The sequence below is a fragment of the Montipora capricornis genome, chromosome 3 (genome assembly GCF_036669925.1).
Source record: "Montipora capricornis isolate CH-2021 chromosome 3, ASM3666992v2, whole genome shotgun sequence".
NCBI lineage: Eukaryota > Metazoa > Cnidaria > Anthozoa > Scleractinia > Acroporidae > Montipora > Montipora capricornis.
The window spans coordinates 16777447-16796601 of record NC_090885.1 but is presented as its reverse complement, the minus strand read 5'-3'; the positions used below and the strand labels follow the sequence as shown (position 1 = coordinate 16796601).

The 19155-nt window shown below is 36.7% G+C and overlaps 2 protein-coding genes across 11 annotated transcripts in view; one reads left to right on the top strand and one right to left on the bottom strand.

The window, feature by feature from the left end:
* LOC138042429 (uncharacterized) overlaps positions 1-19155 on the top strand; it is a 180894-nt gene that overhangs the window by 122235 nt on the left and 39504 nt on the right. The window lies entirely within an intron of this gene.
* LOC138042418 (tetratricopeptide repeat protein 28-like) overlaps positions 1-19155 on the bottom strand; it is a 63000-nt gene that overhangs the window by 19068 nt on the left and 24777 nt on the right. For 5 of the 10 annotated variants that reach the window (XM_068888301.1, XM_068888302.1, XM_068888299.1 and 2 more), the window contains 2 exons: positions 8285-8332; positions 8025-8073 (listed from right to left, as the gene is read on the bottom strand). The exons of 1 other annotated variant lie outside the window; for it this stretch is intronic. The gene's annotated coding sequence lies outside the window, so the exon portion shown is untranslated. Of the gene's footprint in view, positions 1-8024; positions 8074-8284; positions 8333-9668; positions 10145-19155 lie in introns of those variants that run through there. 4 more of the 10 variants (XM_068888307.1, XM_068888303.1, XM_068888300.1 and 1 more) reach the window with 4 other exon arrangements.

Genomic DNA, 19155 nt, shown 5'->3' with positions numbered 1-19155 from the left:
GACAGGCGAGCCCCAGATGATGGAATCTGATTGACGCGTGATAATTAAGTCAATTAAGCCAACTTGAATAATTAAGCCAACTTGTTTTGCGTGGTTGGCTTACAGAACGAGGAATATTCATGATAATTATTGCGTGCATTTACTTGGTGTAAAGGCCAACTTGTTTTGCGTGCTTGGCTTTTTAAGGACGAGGTGTATTCACAATAATTATAGCGCGCTTTTACTTGGTGTAACAGCGAACTTGTTTTGCTTGGTTGGCTTTAGAACGAGGAATATTCATAATAATTATTACGTACATGCTTTTTCTTTGTTGTAAAAGCGAACTTGTTTTGCGTGGTTGGCTTATAGGACGAGGTACATTCACAATATCTATAGCGCGCTTTTACTTGGTGTAAATTAAAGCGGACTTGTTTTGTGTGCTTGGCTTATAATATTCATAATAATTATAGCGCGCTATTACTTGGTGTGAAAGCGAACTTGTTTTGCGTGGTTGGCTTATAGAACGAGGAATATTCATCATAATTAGTGCGTGCTTTTACTTGGTGTAACAGGGAACTTGTTTTGCGTGGTTGGCTTATAGAACGAGGAATATTCATAATAATTATGGCGTGCATTTACTTGGTGTAAAGGCCAACTTGTTTTGCGTGCTTGGCTTATTAAGGACGAGGTACATTCACAATAATTATAGCGCGCCTTTACTTGGTGTAACAGCGAACTTGTTTTGCCTGGTTGGCTTTAGAACGAGGAATATTCATAATAATTATTGCGTACATGCTTTTTCTTTGTTGTAAAAGCGAACTTGTTTTGCGTGGTTGGCTTACAGAACGAGGAATATTCATGATAATCATTGCGTGCATTTACTTGGTGTAAAAGCCAACTTGTTTTGCGTGCTTGGCTTATAGGACGAGGTACATTCACAATATCTATAGCGCGCTTTTACTTGGTGTAAATTAAAGCGGACTTGTTTTGTGTGCTTGGCTTATAATATTCATAATAATTATAGCGCACTATTACTTGGTGTAAAAGCGAACTTGTTTTGCGTGGTTGGCTTATAGAACGAGGAATATTCATAATTATTGCGTGCTTTTACTTGGTGTAAAGGCCAACTTGTTTTGCGTGCTTGGCTTTAGAACGAGGAATATTCATAATAATTATAGCGCGCTATTACTTGGTGTAAAAGCGAACTTGTTTTGCGTGCTCGGCTAATAGAACAAGGAATATTCATCGTAATTACTGCGTGCTTTTACTTGGTGTAACACTGAACTTGTTTTGTGTGGTTGGCTTATTAAACGAGGAATATTCATAATAATTATTGCGTGCTTTTACTTGGTTTAAAAGCGAACTTGTTTTGCGTGGTAAGCTTATAGAACGAGGTATATTTACTGGGTTGCCGTATGGCAATCCCAGTCGGAAAGTGTGTGGCATTTGTTCGGTGTTTTTTTTATTTCTTCCGTGTCGGTAAAAGTCTTGCCTGTCACTCCCCTGGTAAGTGGTGGTGTCCATAGAGCCTTCTGCGCGTATTTTCTTAGGATCGAGAGGGTAGTGGAACTGCGTAGATTTCTCTGGTGGCAGGCTAAGTTAATGATTCTACTGTGTCCAATGGCGTCGAAAGTGATGTAACGCGAATGGCGTTTTAGTGGATCCTTGAACAAAATATACCCTTATGGAGCTCAATAATGGAAAGTCAGTTGGATAAACTAGGCAGGCGGTGAAAAACCAACACCTGGAATCTCAAAAGCGAAGAGTAATGGACCTCGACAACAATCTATCGCCCGTCGAGTCGAAATCAAAGTGAGCTGTATTTCTTAAAATAATATTTACCAACTGTGCTGTTATGTAGAACACTGAAATCAAATGGAAAATTCTCTGGTAACTTATGGGTTCAACAAAGACAGAGAACGAATCGAACACCTTACGTGGATCTGTGATCAACTCTGCACAATCTTCAGGTAAAAAAAATAATAATTGGAAATGTGACAGCCAAGGATTATTTGAAAGAAAGCTTGTCGTCTATTTTGTGCTTCATTATTCAAGGAAAAGGTTCTTCATGTAAACGGTTTGATCCTGAGATTTAGTTTGTTGCAATATTGCGCATATTTGAAACGACTGAGTTTCTTCTGTTCACGCACGTAATGAAATAGGAAGGGTTTTTGCCTCTAATAGCAAATATGTTGTTTGTTTCAAAAATTGTTCGCTGGAAAAGGTGGCCTTTATGAATTCATCATGTTTTATGATATGCGAGCGTAACTGGATAGTTTTTATGGCAATAGTAAAGCATTATCTTGTCAAAATGAGGTTAGCGTCTTTCTGGTGTGTTAAGTTAATTAAATCGTGAGTTTGTATTTGCCGTCTGCTGCGTAACCTTGATTTCCACTCTCAAAATTACTTCTTATGTTCTTGTTTTGGATAAAGCAAGCTAACAAAATCTGTACCTTGCTGAGTTCGCATTTGTTAGCGTTAACAGTATTTTCGGTCCGATGCTTTTGTTTGATGAGGGGTATATTGTTTCGGTCTCCCATCCAAACACTAAGCCTGCAGGACAGAGCTTAACTTCAGTGAACTTTGGTATTACAAAGCTGTCAGATGTTCAGAGGGCACGCTTAAACTTGTGGTGAAAAGAAGTTGTGAGGGAACTTGAAAATTATCAACATGTCAGCCCAGAAGACAATGTTTCTCGCTTCTCTTTTATTTGTTATTCTTCAGAGACTGGAATGTTGTAGTTCAATACCACACAATTCAGTGCCTTCTGATTTTCTGTAACACGTACCACAGGCAACCCAGTGTATGCTTCACGGAAGCATCTCGTTATAATAAAATATTGCGTGCTTTTACTTGGTGTAAAAGCGAACTTGTTTTTTGTGGTTGGCTTGTAGAACGAGGAATAATCATTATAATTATTGCGTGCCTTTACTTGGTGTGAAAGCGAACTTTTTTTTCACCAATAGAACCATTGGAATGACATAATTTTCTATTAGTACCAATCGTACCATTGGTACCAATGGACCATCGGAATTGCCCTGTACCCAGCTAGATCACATGAGAAAATAGTTTCACCAGTAGAACCATTGGAATGACATTATTTTCTATTGGTACCAATTGTACCATCGGAATTGCCTTGTACCTAGCCAGACCACATGAGAAAATAATTTCACCAGTAGAACCATTGGAATGACATCATTTTCTATTGGTACCAATAGACCATCATAATTGGGAAAATAGTGAAAGTCCCCTTAATGAAATGCATATTCACCAACAGAACCATTGGAATGGCATTCTTTTCTATTGGTACCAATCCTACCATTGGTACCAATGGACTATCGGAATTGACGAATCGTATCCGTTTGTGTATATTGGACATGACTAAATTGTGACGCCGATGAACAATAAAGTAGCTGCTATTTCCAAAATGATGGAATTACCTGGTGATACATAACCTTGTCTTGGAGAGTAAATTTTTGACTCAGCAGAAACAATGGTCAACCCCGGGGTCAACCTCAAGAGTTCGGGCGATTGTGATCTTTGTTTTTGACTTTGCTCATTTATTGTCAAACTCTATAACACTTGACAGAAAAAGAAACTTACGAAAACCCGGTACCTTGCCATCATTTGACACAAAATTAATCACGGCGCCCACTGAATTCCGGCGATGTCACTTTCGATTTTGTGATTAATTTGTGCAACCAAAAGTACAATAACAAAATTGAACGTAGCAAAAATCTCCCCAAAATGTTTGTCGCTGATCGTAACTTTTTATATTCTATATTCACGGTTCAAAATTAATGTTGTTTTCATGTCGTAAATATGTTATTCTCGATCGACCGTCCTGGAGACTACCTTCTGCTCTTTCTAAAAACTGTGCATCAATAGTTATTTACTTTTGCATCAATAATTGTTTTTGCATAAAGCAAGCTAACAAAATCTGTACCTTGCTGAGTTCGCATTTGTTAGCGTTAATAGTATTTTCGGTCCGATGCTTCTGTTTTAGAGGGGTCTATTGTTTTGGTCTCCCATCCAAACACTAACCCCGCCCGGCAGGGCTTAACTTCAGTGAACTTTAGTATTACAAAGCTGTCAGATGCTCAGCGGGCACGCTTAAACTTGTGGTGAAAAGTTTATCAACATGTCAGCCCAGAAGCCAATGTTTCTCACTTCCCATTTATTTTCTTCAATCTTTCGGGGTTCAGTACTTTGCTAGTAACCACATGTCTTCTCAGACTATTTACCCAAGACTTCTACCATGGCACTACAATGATAGACAATACCAAAACAATATCGTACACTGTTAGAGCTACATATTATGCAAGGACAACTTGAATCTCCTGGAAGGCAACACACAGCTCAGTTGACATTTTATATGGAATAAATTGCTGTTTTACTTCACTACCACATGTAAGCAATGCGTGTCTAAAATTTCCAAAGAGGACAGGAATTTCTTCTTTCCGACAAATGATTAATTAATAGGCTGGTAGCCAGGTTTTTAACCTCAGAAAAGGATCTGTTCGTCGTGCGAACGTGTGAGGACCTGTGAGCCAAAGGGCCTCTGCTGGTATGACTTCTGGGTGACCCCTTAAATGGTCTTAATGACCCCCCAACTTGAAAAAAAATTGTCTGGAACGGTGCACATACCACAGGCAACCCAGTGTTCCCTCACGGAGGGAACCCAATTCAAAGATTTTGGCATGAATTAAATGCTTAGGTTCATGTAATAAAAGTATATAACTGCTTTAAAATCTGTCGTCTAATTGTTTTTGTCTGTGAGCTATGGTAATAACTGTTAATAGCTTGGCTACAATGGATTTTTTGTAGTTTCCAGCACAGGCTGCACATTTCTGATTTGCTGGAATATTATTTTATAGGAGCAGGATAATTATGTATGTGTTGTGTATTTTCTGTTTCGAATCTACGTATAAACTATGTTGATACCATTTTTATTTTTGGACACAAAAACCCCATAACATAGCCTTTACATATGCTACGTAAAGGTTCCATTTGACTAGATAAAACATAGCATTTCCTTTCAAAATATATACATGAGGCATACGTATGACATAGCCTTTGAATAAGGCTTCTGTATCCAATTTATGTATATCATAACATACCATTTACATAAGGTTGTTAAATAGGATTTACATAGATTACACAGTGTCTGGTTCTACAAGGGAAGGTACAAGACATGACTGCCTGATTACCACTAATGACCAATAACTTTATAGTTAAACAAAGTATTCAATGATCTTTGGTAGTTCTTTATACAGACAAGAAAATGATGCCTGTTTTTGTTGTGCATTTGACTGCTTAGAGTAAGAAGCTTAGTAAAGTCACTCCTGATAAATTTAAAAAGTTACCAATGGCTGAATTGCCTTAAAGGAACCAAAAGTTAAAACCATCAAGGAATAAAATTAACTGGTGGGAAAAGGCAGAGGAAAATCATGAAAAACTGGAATATCCTTGAAAAAAGCTGGACATTAACACATGATCTTCACATGCTTTCATTTAATAGCATGCAGGAATGTCTAGAAAAATCTAGAAAGCAGCATTTGTAACAAGCTGGAAAAAGCTGGAAAAACCTGATTTGATCCCAGATTATGATTTCTGGAATAAAGCTGGCAATTTCTTCCCTAATTAGCATGTTTCATTAACATTCTAGAATTTTCCAGAAAAGGAAACTGGTAAATTCTAGGAATTTCTAGAAATTTTTTTTGTCATATCCTAAGAAAAATTCTGGAAATAACCAGAATATTCCAGATTTGTTTTGCAAGGGTCTGTAATCAATCTAAAAAAGGTCAAGTTTTAAAATTTGGTCAAAATTCCAGTTTTGGTATATTGTACCGTTAACAGCGCTAAAGGGTGAATGAATTACTCTAGCTGTGCCATGTTGTTTTGATTTTCAAGTTACTCGTTCGTTATTTCAAAAAGAGCGATTCAAACAAGCGACATTTTGGAGTCGTTTTCAATCGCTCGCAAGGCCCCATACCGAAAAAGTCGCCGTCCAGGTAAAATAATTATCGAAACAAAGTAAAACATATTTTTCTAAAAATGGTTTTGGTAGTCCTTTATTGTGACAAAGTTTGGCAATTTTCGATTTTTTCATCTTGCACGGTCTTAGGTGAAAATTGCTGAGAGGTGCTCTTAAATGTTCCTTACAAGGAGGTGAAACTCAAACTATAAACCAACGATATTATAGAAAACATACTGTAACTGACACAATGGTAAATTTTAAAAGTGTAATGCTAAACCGACATGATCAACTTGTTTGTTGAGTTTGGCCGGTTTCATCTGCTCAATATGGAAGCTCTCCCTGTTTTTGAGTTGATAGAAAGAGGTAGCATTTTCAATAAATTCTAAGCAAGAAACATCGCAATTATCCTGACAATGTTTAGACAAACTAAGATGCTTGAAAATATGATAATTTTTATCCCAGAAAAGGTGCTCATTTACATGTGTGTAGAAATGCCTGTTATGCACGTTATTTTCCTTGCCAAATTTTTTAACCTTCTCTTGCACAAAGTTCAATTTCCACTATGGAAGACCAAATATTTTCTTGGTCAATTTATGACAGCTGATGACATGCATCACAGGTCAACTTGCCGGTTTTCAAAATGCAGGGGTTTGTCTGCAAGCGTTTCCTTCTTGTCTCGCCCCATTTTTCATAACTCTAAAAATTTTAATTTCATGTGGTTATCCACTGCCAAGTCTTTCGGTAAAACATTATCTAGTGGGAAATAACTTTCTACCACAAATCATTTATACCTACGCAAACACCGTGGATCGAGATCAAGTGAACGTAAACAAAAAAATATCAAAAAAGCAAGAGCTTCAAATTACACATTGCACAATAATCCCACAACAGTACATTGAACCTAGTAATTGTGAAATAATGGTAACAAACGGATTATTTGGAATCAAATGCAATTAAAAGGATACAAAGCAGTAGACAAAAATACAGCAATTACTCATTGGAAAACAGCAAAAATATTCAAGGCGCAAATCACACGCTGTGCCAGACTAAAGGTCAACATAGATAAATAAAGCTAGACAATAGCAAATGAAATTTTGCAATCACTGCTAAGAACTAAAATCAAGAACAGAAAGCTATAGGTAGTAACTAAACTAAAGGCTAGGCATAAATAAAGAAAGAGGAAAATACTGATAACATACCAAATGTTATTGATAACTACACACCTCAGAAGACTTGGAAAATGACTTGTCTTGAAGACTGACACTCTTCAGATAAATTAAGGACAGTGCCTACTATTGTTATTGCACATACGTTCTGCCCATCTCCAGATACTCGGATTTCCTATCGGTGATGCTTACTAATGCAGGGATATTTTTGCGAGGTTTAAAACTATCCGGAGAAAGTAGATCTTAGTAAGTACTCTTGGTATCCAAAAAGAAAATTGGGGGTAACCATGCATTATTTAGAGATAATTGAGCTTCAATTTGAGAAAGAATGCCATACATTGCTTTGTATTTTAAAGCTTTTTACAAATATTATTCATGAATTATCTTTGAATGCAATTTTCTTTTTGGATTTCAATAACACTTGGGAAGATCTACCTTTCCTGCATAATCATAACTTGGGGCAAAAATACCTTTGAATTAGTAGGCACCGTCCTTAACTGAACCGACTGAACTTACTGAGTAAATGGTAGCCAATTTACAATGGAGTTTTGGAAAACAGAAAACTAACTGAAAACCAAATAAGGCTAGGGGGTAAATATACTACCCACTAATACAGGATTTGTAACCTAAGAGAAGAAGGAGTTTACCACTCCTACACAACAGGAATTAGGTAAGAGAAATGTGTGGGGATAACACAACTACACAAGCAAAAATATGAGGAAATTGAGTATTATGGGTAAACAAGCAAGTAATAGTAATTAGGATAATGAAAAGAAGTTGAAAATAATTGGAATAAAAATAAACACAAAATGAACACAAGTGACCTAGTCACAGTTCAATCAAACAACAGACAAATAACTTATTACAGGTACACCCAGCAAGCTAATATCACTTAATACCTTGCAATGTTCCTTTTTAAAACCTTTTGAGCAGGAATAATGAATCTGGCTGAAAAAAATTTTTAAGGGATAAAATAATACTGGTGGATCATTTGGATGCATCATTCGCAACTAATCATGAGTGACCGTGAGCACTTCAGAAAATAAACTTATAAGGAATTCTGACAAAAAGTAACGCAAAATTAATCAGAACTGGTTTATTACACATAAATTATTACTTGTTCGTGTTATAAAGAAACAAGAAACAGTGAGCAACTTACCAAAATGGATGCTAATCGACGCGAGGTCCTTGACAACAAGAAATGACTCTGCAAAATATGATTTAATGTGGTTATCCATGCATTATTGAATCTTGTAGGAGAACTTTTAACTTTCATAACAAAATCACTTGCGTAGTATACAAAAAAAGTACCCCATTTCTCTATTGACTTATTGACTTTTGTCCCAGAGCCACTCAATACTCTATCCTAATCTAACTGATTGGTCTCTAAACATGAAAGCTTGAGGCTGATTACGTGCAGGATTGTCATAGCCTGGCTAATATTAATAAGCCCCTTTGTTTGTGATGAAGATACCGGTATATTCTAAATAATAAAGATAATTTGAACACCTGGAATATAGACCGTATTCCTAAATAGCGGTCAAGAAATTATTCTTTTGTCTTTGTGCTAATCATCATAACTAGCCTCACTTTGGAACAAAAATTCTTTTGAATTTTGCTCGTGTTTACGAGGCTAGTTAGGATGATTAGCATAAAGACAAATGAATAATATTACTTCACCGCCATTTATGAATATGGTCTATACTAAACAAACAAAATAATAGTATAATAAATAAACAAACACGCAGTATTCTTATAATTGCTTAAACCAGTGAAATTATGAACTTCAACCTGAGACACACGAAGACATGTCTTCCATGAAATTTTCAGTCTGGCTGAAAAATCTGCGTAATCAGGCCGAAAGAAAAGGTATCTACCAAAAACTAGTTTAAAAGTCGCCAAGCTGGCTGCATTAATTTTCGTGCAAATCATTTATGTCTTGTCACCTTGCTTTTAAGAAATTTATGGTTGGAAATTAAAAGTCATATCACCACCGACCAGTATAAACTGTAAACACGCCAGGTATTAAAATTTACAGTATGTACATGTTGCCCTATTTCCAAGACACTTACACTTTACGATTCTGCGTGTATTTCGTTGTAAAAACGAAGCAAATTTGAACGATACGTTCCAAACACTTATCAATTAGTCAGCTTGCGTTTGTTCTTTAGGTAAGAAGATTCAAATTTTCGTTGAAGTATACTAAGTAAAATCTGTTTCTTATTACATGCGACTTATACCTTTTCATTTTCAAAAGCGGTCTGTTAGGTTAATTTTACTTTTTTTTCGACACACGTCAAGCTACAAGGTATGTTTTTGAAGATATAAGAAGTTTCCGTTTGCATTTTTGTATCTGCGTGCAAAAAGATCTCCAAAAATAGTTCAACTGACTATAATACTACACATAATTTCGCCAGCCAGCTAAATTTTCTGTTCGATGTGAGCAACGCTGTTTACGCAAAATATTGAAATAATTTCCTTCGAGCAAATTAACAAAATTGGCACTTAAGTATAGCAAAAATTACAGAAATAATTTAACAAACCTTTAACATGAATAACCCAAGAATCGCAATTATAGCTTCGAAGAACACAAAATGGGGAATACTATATATACATCACAGTTTTGGAGAATATCAGCTGTGCAAAAGTAGTGCGGGCAGATGTAGGCGTGCGGTTATGCGCATGCCTATCACCACAAGCCAGCACAGTGACACCGCGGCAAAATGAGTGCGCAGGCTTGAGCCACGCGCGAATCGTTTCCACGCGGGAGGGACTGGTACCAATTGAATTTACCATAGAAACAACAGCGCGGCAAAATGGCGGCAATTTAAATTCTCTGTGTTTGTTTTCATTTTGCGATGATAAGGACAACACTACTTTGATAAGGTTTAAATTTTGAAGAGAGCTTCCTGAAAGACTAATCTTCCGTGTGTCTTTTCAAACCAAAAAACTATGGTTCAAACCAGGAGAATTTTTACCTTGCATTCGAGCGCTAGAGCAAAAGGACGAAGTTCGTAATGTTATTAGTCGCGATGGTCTCCGCGTTGGCGAACTTCTGGGGGGAAAACTGTGCACTGAGAAGGAAAACGCGGGGTAAACATCTTTGCAAGGGCACAGTGATAATTTCTACTGCGAAGATGGCTTCTGTTGCTCCTGTTGAACGAGGAAATTGTCTGCTTGTTTCATTGGAATCATTTGAAAGCGAGAAATAAGTTCTTTTCATGCCTGCATCCCACTCATTCGGCAACTTGGATAAGTCACTTCCCTGCCCTCCATTCTCATATTTTACAACACTAGTTACTTTTCCAAGAGCAAGGCAATAAAATAAAGAAAAGAAGTCTTAATTTTAAGAGAGGATCGCAAAAAAGTTTTGAAACTAAGTATAAATTTGACTCCAATGCTACTTGATGTTTCCCTTTTACTTGGAGTTTGGTAGTGGTCCATCGCTGAAAATATTTTTCCAGTATTTTTCCTGCAGCTGGCTGGTAACTATAATTTTTTTCTCCAGCTTTGTCGATCACCTTGTAGAGCCTTGCTGGGATGAGGGTGGGGAGACATGAGAATCATGATAATGAAATAAGAAACCATTCACCTGCATGTGTTTGGAAAATACTCATTTCACTTTTGCAGGTCTTTGCATGCATTGCACCAGCAAAAATCCAGCCTAAATTTTGCACTGTGTGTAAAGATACTGAGAGAGGAATGTAATCATACATCCAGCAAGACTAGAGGCATTCTGCTTCATACTCTAACATTTTATTATGCACAACTGATCCAGTTTCACTACCCAATGATAGACCAACAATGACTCTACCAACAACAACAACAACAACAACCACAACAACTACTATGGTATGTGTTACCACAAAACACAATATACAGTAACTCAAAATCTCTATAATTTTATTGTTGTAAGTACCGTATATTCATTATTAAGACTATTACAAGTAGGAGCATTCTCAGAAGTTAATATCCAAACTAATGCTTAGCAAGAGAAAGACTAGAATAACATACAGCTGTATTAATGAAAGTAAGACAGTTTACTTGGATTAAAAAACCAAATTATATTTGCTTGTTCAAACATTGACTTAGAAAGGTGTGGAAAGTAAATAATTATCGTCCCTTTTCTAGACAATTTTGAAGAGCTGTTTGGAAACCATCTTGTTTTAATCACTGACATGCTCACATCTGTGATGTTTAATTTGCAGTACTACTGTTGTCAAATGCAGGATCTCATGCAGGAAAAAATGAGAGATGAATAACAACCCTGGCTTTTTTCATCACAAAACCAATAAAATATTCAACGCTGAAATCCTCATCACAATCTCTGAAAACAATCTGAAATGTTGCTTGCCATGCATGGTTTGACCAGATCAGCACACACACACCAGGAAGAGTTTTAGACTTAAGCACTGGAATAAGAATAAATGACATGTTTAAGAAACAACAGGAAACTGATCAAAGTAAAACAATAATATTTAATATTATCACTTGGTCATTTTCATGCACAGATGTCACTTAAGATACTTGAAAAAAACATGGAAATCTGTGCCCTATTTGTAAAGATCCCTTTATAAAAAAACTAAACAACTTAACTGACTCCCTTAATAAGAGGTTTTGTCTAACAATGCAGATAAAAACAGTTGCTCACATCTTGAAAGTAATGACAGTCAAAATGACAGCCAACCAGATATCAACACTTTCCACAAGATTTCTTCAGGTCAGATGACTGGAACAATGAAATCAACAGCAATCTAGAGATCAATTAAATTGAATCATACCACAACCTGGTGTGTCCTGCAAAGCAACACAGAGCTGGAAAAGAAAGAGCATCACCATCTACCATACAAACCATTGCTCTTGCTGTGGAGAACCAGGTCACAGGAAAATCCATGGCTCTCGTATCACATGTCAGAGGTTAAAACTTCTGTTTTGTCAAAACCCTCCACGTTTTTAGAGGAATTGCCCTTAGGCGAAAAACAGTAAACGAAAAATGTTATCAGTTTAAAATTTACAACTTTTAGGTCTTCAACGGTGTGACCGAAACACGAGCAAACAGACCGTCGAGCAAACATGGTTTGGCAAAGATAACTTCCATGGAAACGACATAAACAAATAAATATTTCACGCCTAAAATAAGCTTACCTCTTTTGACTTTCTCGTTGGAAACAACTCGGAACTACTGCTTAGTTTTTCTGTCGAGTCTATGTTGAGCGTGAGATCTTGATCGTCAAAAGGTCCAATAGAACTTTTCCTTCACCGCCGAATAAACTCAAACACAAAGAGCTCAAAAGCTCGAATCAAATTAATCAAATGTGTTCGAAGCGGAGCATGCGCACTCATTTTGCCGCGGTGTCCAGCACAGTGGGTTCACTGGCGAAAAATGTCTGATTGGTCGAGACCTTGTCATGTGACTTCAATAGCTCAAAGCAAACATGGCTGCCATGGAGTGGGTGTTTATCCGATCAGGCCAGTAAAACGGACGAATGTTTTGACTGCATAGTGCATTTTTATGCCAGCGAGATTCTCTTTTTAGTTGTGGGCCACCGTACTTTTTAGCCAACAGTGCTACGACGGAAATTTCTTTAACAATTTCAAGGTCAATGCGAGTCAAGGTTGCTGTGACCGTTTCCCGGCTAATGGAGTACCATCTTGATTTCAATTCAGGCGTTTATCTTTTAAAAAGTGGAGCAAAAAATATACCACTAAATTTCCAAATGGTTTCTCTTTCGACTAGATATTTGCACACTGTTTCCGCGGGGCCCCGCATCTAGCAGAAAATGTTAAGATTTTTGCATTTTCTTTCAAAATTAAGTTGTTAAAATGGCCATTCAAGTTGTCCATGGAGGCAAATTTATTAAGACGGAGGAAAAAAAATGCATGATGTCCCTGAAAATTTAGAAATGTATTTCAGTCGTTCAAACATGTCATATAAGCACCTCATATTGGGTACACTAGAAGGAAACCTTTTAGTTGCAATTATATTTTGCTATAGTCGTCTCAAGAAAAATGCCAATCGTTTGCTTCCCTTCAAATTATAGAAATAAACATAGATTAGGTTAACTCTGAATAGCCAAAACAACAATACCGGTATTCAAAGTTGAAAATTTCATTCAGAAATCCAGCTCACTAGCAGGGTGGATTTTACTGTAACTAAATATTACTACAGCTAATAATACGCTTTCATTACATTGTAGTGGGTTAATGTGACAACAAAAATAATTAATCAAGAATTGATTTTATCTTCCAGCAATAAAGCAGCAGGAAGATATAAAATTAGGTATCTTCAAAGTTTAGAAAACCTATTGAAGGTAATTCAGTGCTATAATCCAAAATAAATTTCATGCTGGCCTACTAAATACTTCCAGTGCAATAAGTTATTTAACCTCTCTTTGTGGACTCTGGTTGCAACACAGCGGTTTCAATAATTTTAATCCCCTTCCGTTAGATTTAGCTTTTAAAAAACTCCATAACTTCATATTTCTGTAATAATTGTTCAAAGTCATTGAGCAAAAGCATACAAAGCTACATTTGAAAGGGGCATAATCCCATGTTAGAGTTTTCTGGAGAAGACTTCACAGAAATAACTCCTGTTACCTTTCCAGATGTAAAAAATATTTCAACATTAGGTGCAATGAATTTTTAGCAATTGCTTTAAAGAATACTAATCATTCCTACCATTTCCAAAGATGATTAAAGTTGAATGCAGTAAGTGTAAGAAGTAAAAAAAAGTGGCATATTTTTTCAAATTGTAATCTATTTCCATTGTAATCTACTTCCTGGATAGTATTAAACAATGGTGGTAAAGTAAACAAACTGCCCCAAGGGGGACTCTCTTACGAAAATGACAGGGGTTCTTTTTGTTCCTTTTTGAAGAAAAAATTGTGGATTTGTACTGCTTATGATGCTGAGACCAAACAGCTGGCGGAGTTGCTACAGTACATTTTTGGCTATCAATCTGAAAAATGACTGGGACTGTAAGACAATTTGGTATACGAGCAAATAACTTTTACTTATGAAAAATTCATAAGTAAAAGTTATTTGCCAGTCATTTGTAACTTTACAACTGGTTCCTCTAAGGGGTCAGATTTCTTTAGCCTACGTCCACAAAACAAGGTTCTGTTACCTTTAAGGGTTGTCTTTAAAAAAATTCCAATAAGTGGCCTGCCATTTTTATAGGGAAAACCCCTCCTGAGCAAACTGCATCCTCATGTTTGGATTCCCATTGATTTAATGACTTTGATGATATAGGCAAATTTGTTCTACAATAATACTCAATTACCATTATAGTCTTTATAGTTTACTCCTTGAGCCACCAGCTTCAACTTTGATACTTTGTTCTAAAAGCCAAAGCAATGCAAAGCAAAGCATGGTGGAGGTGATGATTAATCACTCGTTTTGGTTCAAATGAAGAAAAAGAAAGTCAAACTTATAATAGCACTTTAACCCTTTCACCCCTAAACCGGCCATACTTAGCATTTTACTCTGTCTAACACCAGACAATTTTACTTGTCTATGGGGAATCCCCAGGAGTCAATGGCTTAATCACTCACTAAAAAATGTCCCAATAAAATATTATGTTCCACTAACGACCAAAACTGTACTAATAATTTGAATTACAGCTAAGGTCTGTCAAATTTCCATCTGAGTTACCTGACAGCTCTTACACTACTTCTCAACATAAAGAAAATAAATTCTGTGGACTTAAACATTCCCAAATAGAAATGCTGTATATTCCAAATATTGTTACATAAACTCTTCAAGATTTACACTGTACCTGCTTCAGGAACTTCAAATCAATGAATATTTGGAATAATTTTCCTGGACTCCTGCAAACTATGTGCACTTTTTAATGGTTTGTCCTTTAAAAGTTACAGTCTCAGAAATAATAATGCAAATACAACTAAGGCTGTTTTGCCTTATCTACAAGACAAGACAACAATATCCTTTATTCAAACACAATCAATATTAAAGCAATAATACATTCTTGTGCTAACTATAATAAAGATACACTACAGGAAATAAAAGCTTAAAACTAACTATGTGACAGACATAGGATATCTACACATAACGGAACAACTATCCACTGTCAACCATACTTGACTCAAAACAGAATTTCCTTGATCCAACAACACATGACAGTCCCCTAAAACCAAAATTACATCATTAATGCTTCCAGAAAACAATAGTCTAAAAAAACCTGAATCTATAGATACCTATATACATCTGTACCTACACGTCTGTTCTTCCAAAAATTATTTTAACTAACATGGATTTTGATTTTGATTTTAAACTCAAATTAATTGCAAATCCATAACTTGGTAACTACATGTACTTGAACGCAAGGATCGTTGAGTTGTGACTGCTAAAAAGTATAATAACTTAGACATTCACCAGAAAAGGGAATATAAATGACCTTAAAAGCAGCTATTTAAAATATTTGATACTAGGGTTACGTTCCCAATGAGACAATCACAGTCAAAATCAAATTGATATCTGATCGAATCATTGATCATTCATGTAGAGGTGCCGATCGTAAGGTGTAACGCAGAAAAAAATAACCTTCACGTTGAACAATATTACCATTTCCCTGCCACCTGGTACAAGCCAATTCACACATGAACGGAAACCTTAGGAATCCTCCTTTCTGTAAATTACAGTAACTTTTTGTACCCGGTGGCAACAAACTTTCCACATCAAAAATTGCGTAAAAAACTCACCTGTTTCGCAGCTCTTTTCCCACGAAATAAAATTTTCCAGGAGCAAATTTTCCGAGGATGCTCGTTGGATTGGACTTTTAAACGATTTACACAACATAGACGTTCTCTAAGAATACATTCCACTTGAAACTGGCGTTAAAACTAGCCTTGATCGCTCTAAAAAGAACGGAAACCAACAAGCTACCGATTCTCAAAAGGCAGCCATTTTTCTGTTCTCCTCGGGAGTGTTTTTTTCACGAGAGCCAATGATCGTCCCGGAAACGCGTCACGTGACATATCGCGCGACTCATGCGCAGACATTTTTCGCCAGTGAACTTGCCTTCCCACAAGATTAATCAACCGAATTCTCACATTAATATATAAGAAAATTATACCATGTCCATAGTAGCTCATGATTTTGGTCTAGGTGGGTGAGAATTGGCCACTCTCTGAACACTGTTTGACGACTCGTGCGGATGTTGAGTTACAGGATATAGGGAGAAATCGAACCAGTCGAAAGTATCCCTCGGGTAACCCCGAACTCCGAGCCCAACTGATTACAGGAGAGTGCTCAGAGATCCCTCGGGATCTCAACCCCGCTCCCAGAGGTTAGATGGGAAAATGACAACCGCCTTGTCAGCGGTAAAAGTCCTAGCCACAGGCTAGGTAAACAAAAGCCAACCGAGCACCCTCCGACAAGGGTCTTGTTTTGCACCGTTACATGTCACGGAAACTTTTGGCTCATTTGCCTGCATCGGGGGCAAACTTTTAACAAAACATTAAAACAATTACAGACAGGCACTGTAAAATAAATGTTTTAGTTTTCCAGTTAGTTTTCTTTGTAATTTTTGCATCAGGCCAGGCCAGAAAAAAAAAGCAACTGTGAAGTATTATTATTACTTCACAGTTTTTAATTGCTATATGACAGTGTCAAATGTCTATATCTGAATGCCACTAGAGCTATAAAGGGATGGGCTGGAATAACAGCAATCATAATAAATAGTTAACAATTTTTGTTAGATCACTTTTTTTGCTAAAGCCAATGATTTTAATCTTTTTTAAATTCGAAGAATTCCAAAATTCTTAACTTGCCTAGATGATACCTAACAATTATTTGCTCTCACCGTATCGAGGCTCAAGTGAAGGGTCGACAGTGTCGTTGTAAGCGAGCCTCGAAGGATATTGAAAATTAGAATATTTTTCGCTGTTTCTCAGCAATGGGTGCTCGCAGGGCCTTGAAACTTGGTCAAGGAGAAGTAAACTTATCCGTGTGGCCGTTGCCGGAGTTTGAGCGTGACTGATGCCGGAGAAATCTGATTTTATTGGCGAGATGGGAGGTAGGCTACAAATTAGTTGCCAGCCTTTCCTTTATTTAGGTACGAGTGACAACCCGGGAATTTGAGAAGTCGCTTAAATCGCATTCAATCAGGAAAATAACCACACAAAAAGCGGCAGGTTAGTTTTGTAGGTTGCAGGTTGCAGGTTGCAGGTTGAAATCTACTGTGACTGTTACATGAATAGCTAACCTTAGGCCTAATTAGTCCTAAAGAAACGTTTTTAGGCCTAAGGAGGCCTAAAGAAACGTTTTTAGGCCTAATTAGGCCTAAGGTTAGCTATTCATGTAACAGTCACAGTAAATTTAACCTGCAACCTGCAACCTGCAACCTGCAAAACTAACCTGCCGCACAAAAAGCGAGAAAGTCACCACGACAATAACGTGCGGCTTTCTTATTGAGAACTTTTGGGCGTAAATATCTTTTTCAGTTTGTTATCGAGATTCCCGTACAAATCCTTATAATTTTTTACCCTCCGAGTCTGGGCCACCTGTGGTTTCGCCTGAAGGCAGACGCCATCTTGAATGCACATTTGAACATATTTTTGGCTTTATTGCTTGTATTTTGCTCGCGATTCAAAAAAAGACATTTATGAAAAGGTAACCAATATTGTCATGTGTCTTTCTTTTGTTGTCATCTGGTTATCAATAGTCAATAGTCAATGAAGAAGTACATTAAGCCGTTTTTAATCTTGTAGACCGTGTTTCAGAAGACTACTTAACATTTATATTTTTTTACGCGTACAAGGTTAACCTTACATTTGAAATACGGGCGGCGCAAGCCAATTTCAGTAAAGTATGGCAACCGCAGTTTCTTGGTGCTTTTTATTAAGTCTGCTTGTTCGCTAAACAGAAATAAACATTGCTGCGAGAACTTGAGGCCCGAACGGACTCGCTCGATTTTTACAATTAATTAAATACCAATTTTTAAGAGTTAAGCTTAGTTCCAAATTATAGTGGTAATGTATGTATGACTAAGGCAAAACGCCAGCGACCAGTGCCGTAAACGTAGACCTTATTATGTATGGTTAATTACTATATATATATATATCACAGTCCTGAAAAAATAACAGATTCCCATTTTTGGATATTTTAGGGTATTTTGAAGAATACCATAAAAAATCCCAAATTTGGCAAAGTGAGACAAGTCCCAACCAGGAAATTACCAACCAAGTTCCCTGACTGGGACTTGTCTCACTCTTCCAAATTTGGGATTTTTGTTGGTATTCTTCAAAATACCCTAAAATATCCAAAAATGGGAATCTGTTATTTTTTCCTGTGTATAACTGGAGTGAATCCTAGTAGTTGCCATTTTAGCATGAATCTGTAGTAAGTCAGTAAGCATGAACCTCAGTAAGATACAGGCTAAACAGAATTGTGCTTGTTGCACTCTCAGTGGGGCTAGAAAGTATGATCACGTAACTCCAATTTTAAAGCAACTTACTTGGCTTCCAGTGGGGCAGCAACTGCATTATTATGGTGCTATTAAACCAATTATTGGATGAGGTTTTTATGATATCCAGAATAATCAAGGTTGAGGTAAGGGTTATCAGCCGAAGCCGAAGGCTGAGCCTGATAACACTAACCGAGACCTTGATTGTTCCACACATCACAAAAACCGAATCTAATAATTGTTTTATTTTACATTGTTTTGAAGAAAAATAATTAATAAGGACAAACGCATTATCACAGCGATCACAGTTTATTTTCAAACACATTGCTCTTGGAAATCATGCATTGCGCTGTTTCCCAGAATTAACTGTAGGCTTTTAGCCAATGAGAACACAGATGGTGACTACAATGTATAATAATAAACAATTATTGGATGAGGTTTTTGTGATATCCAGAATAATCAAATGTCTCGGTAAGGGTTATCAGCCGAAGGCTGAGGCTGATAACCCTTACCTCGACTTCGATTATTCTGGATATCACAAAAACCGAATCTAATAATTGTTTTATTATGCATTGTCCGAAAAAAAATGGTCATGACAGTGAGTG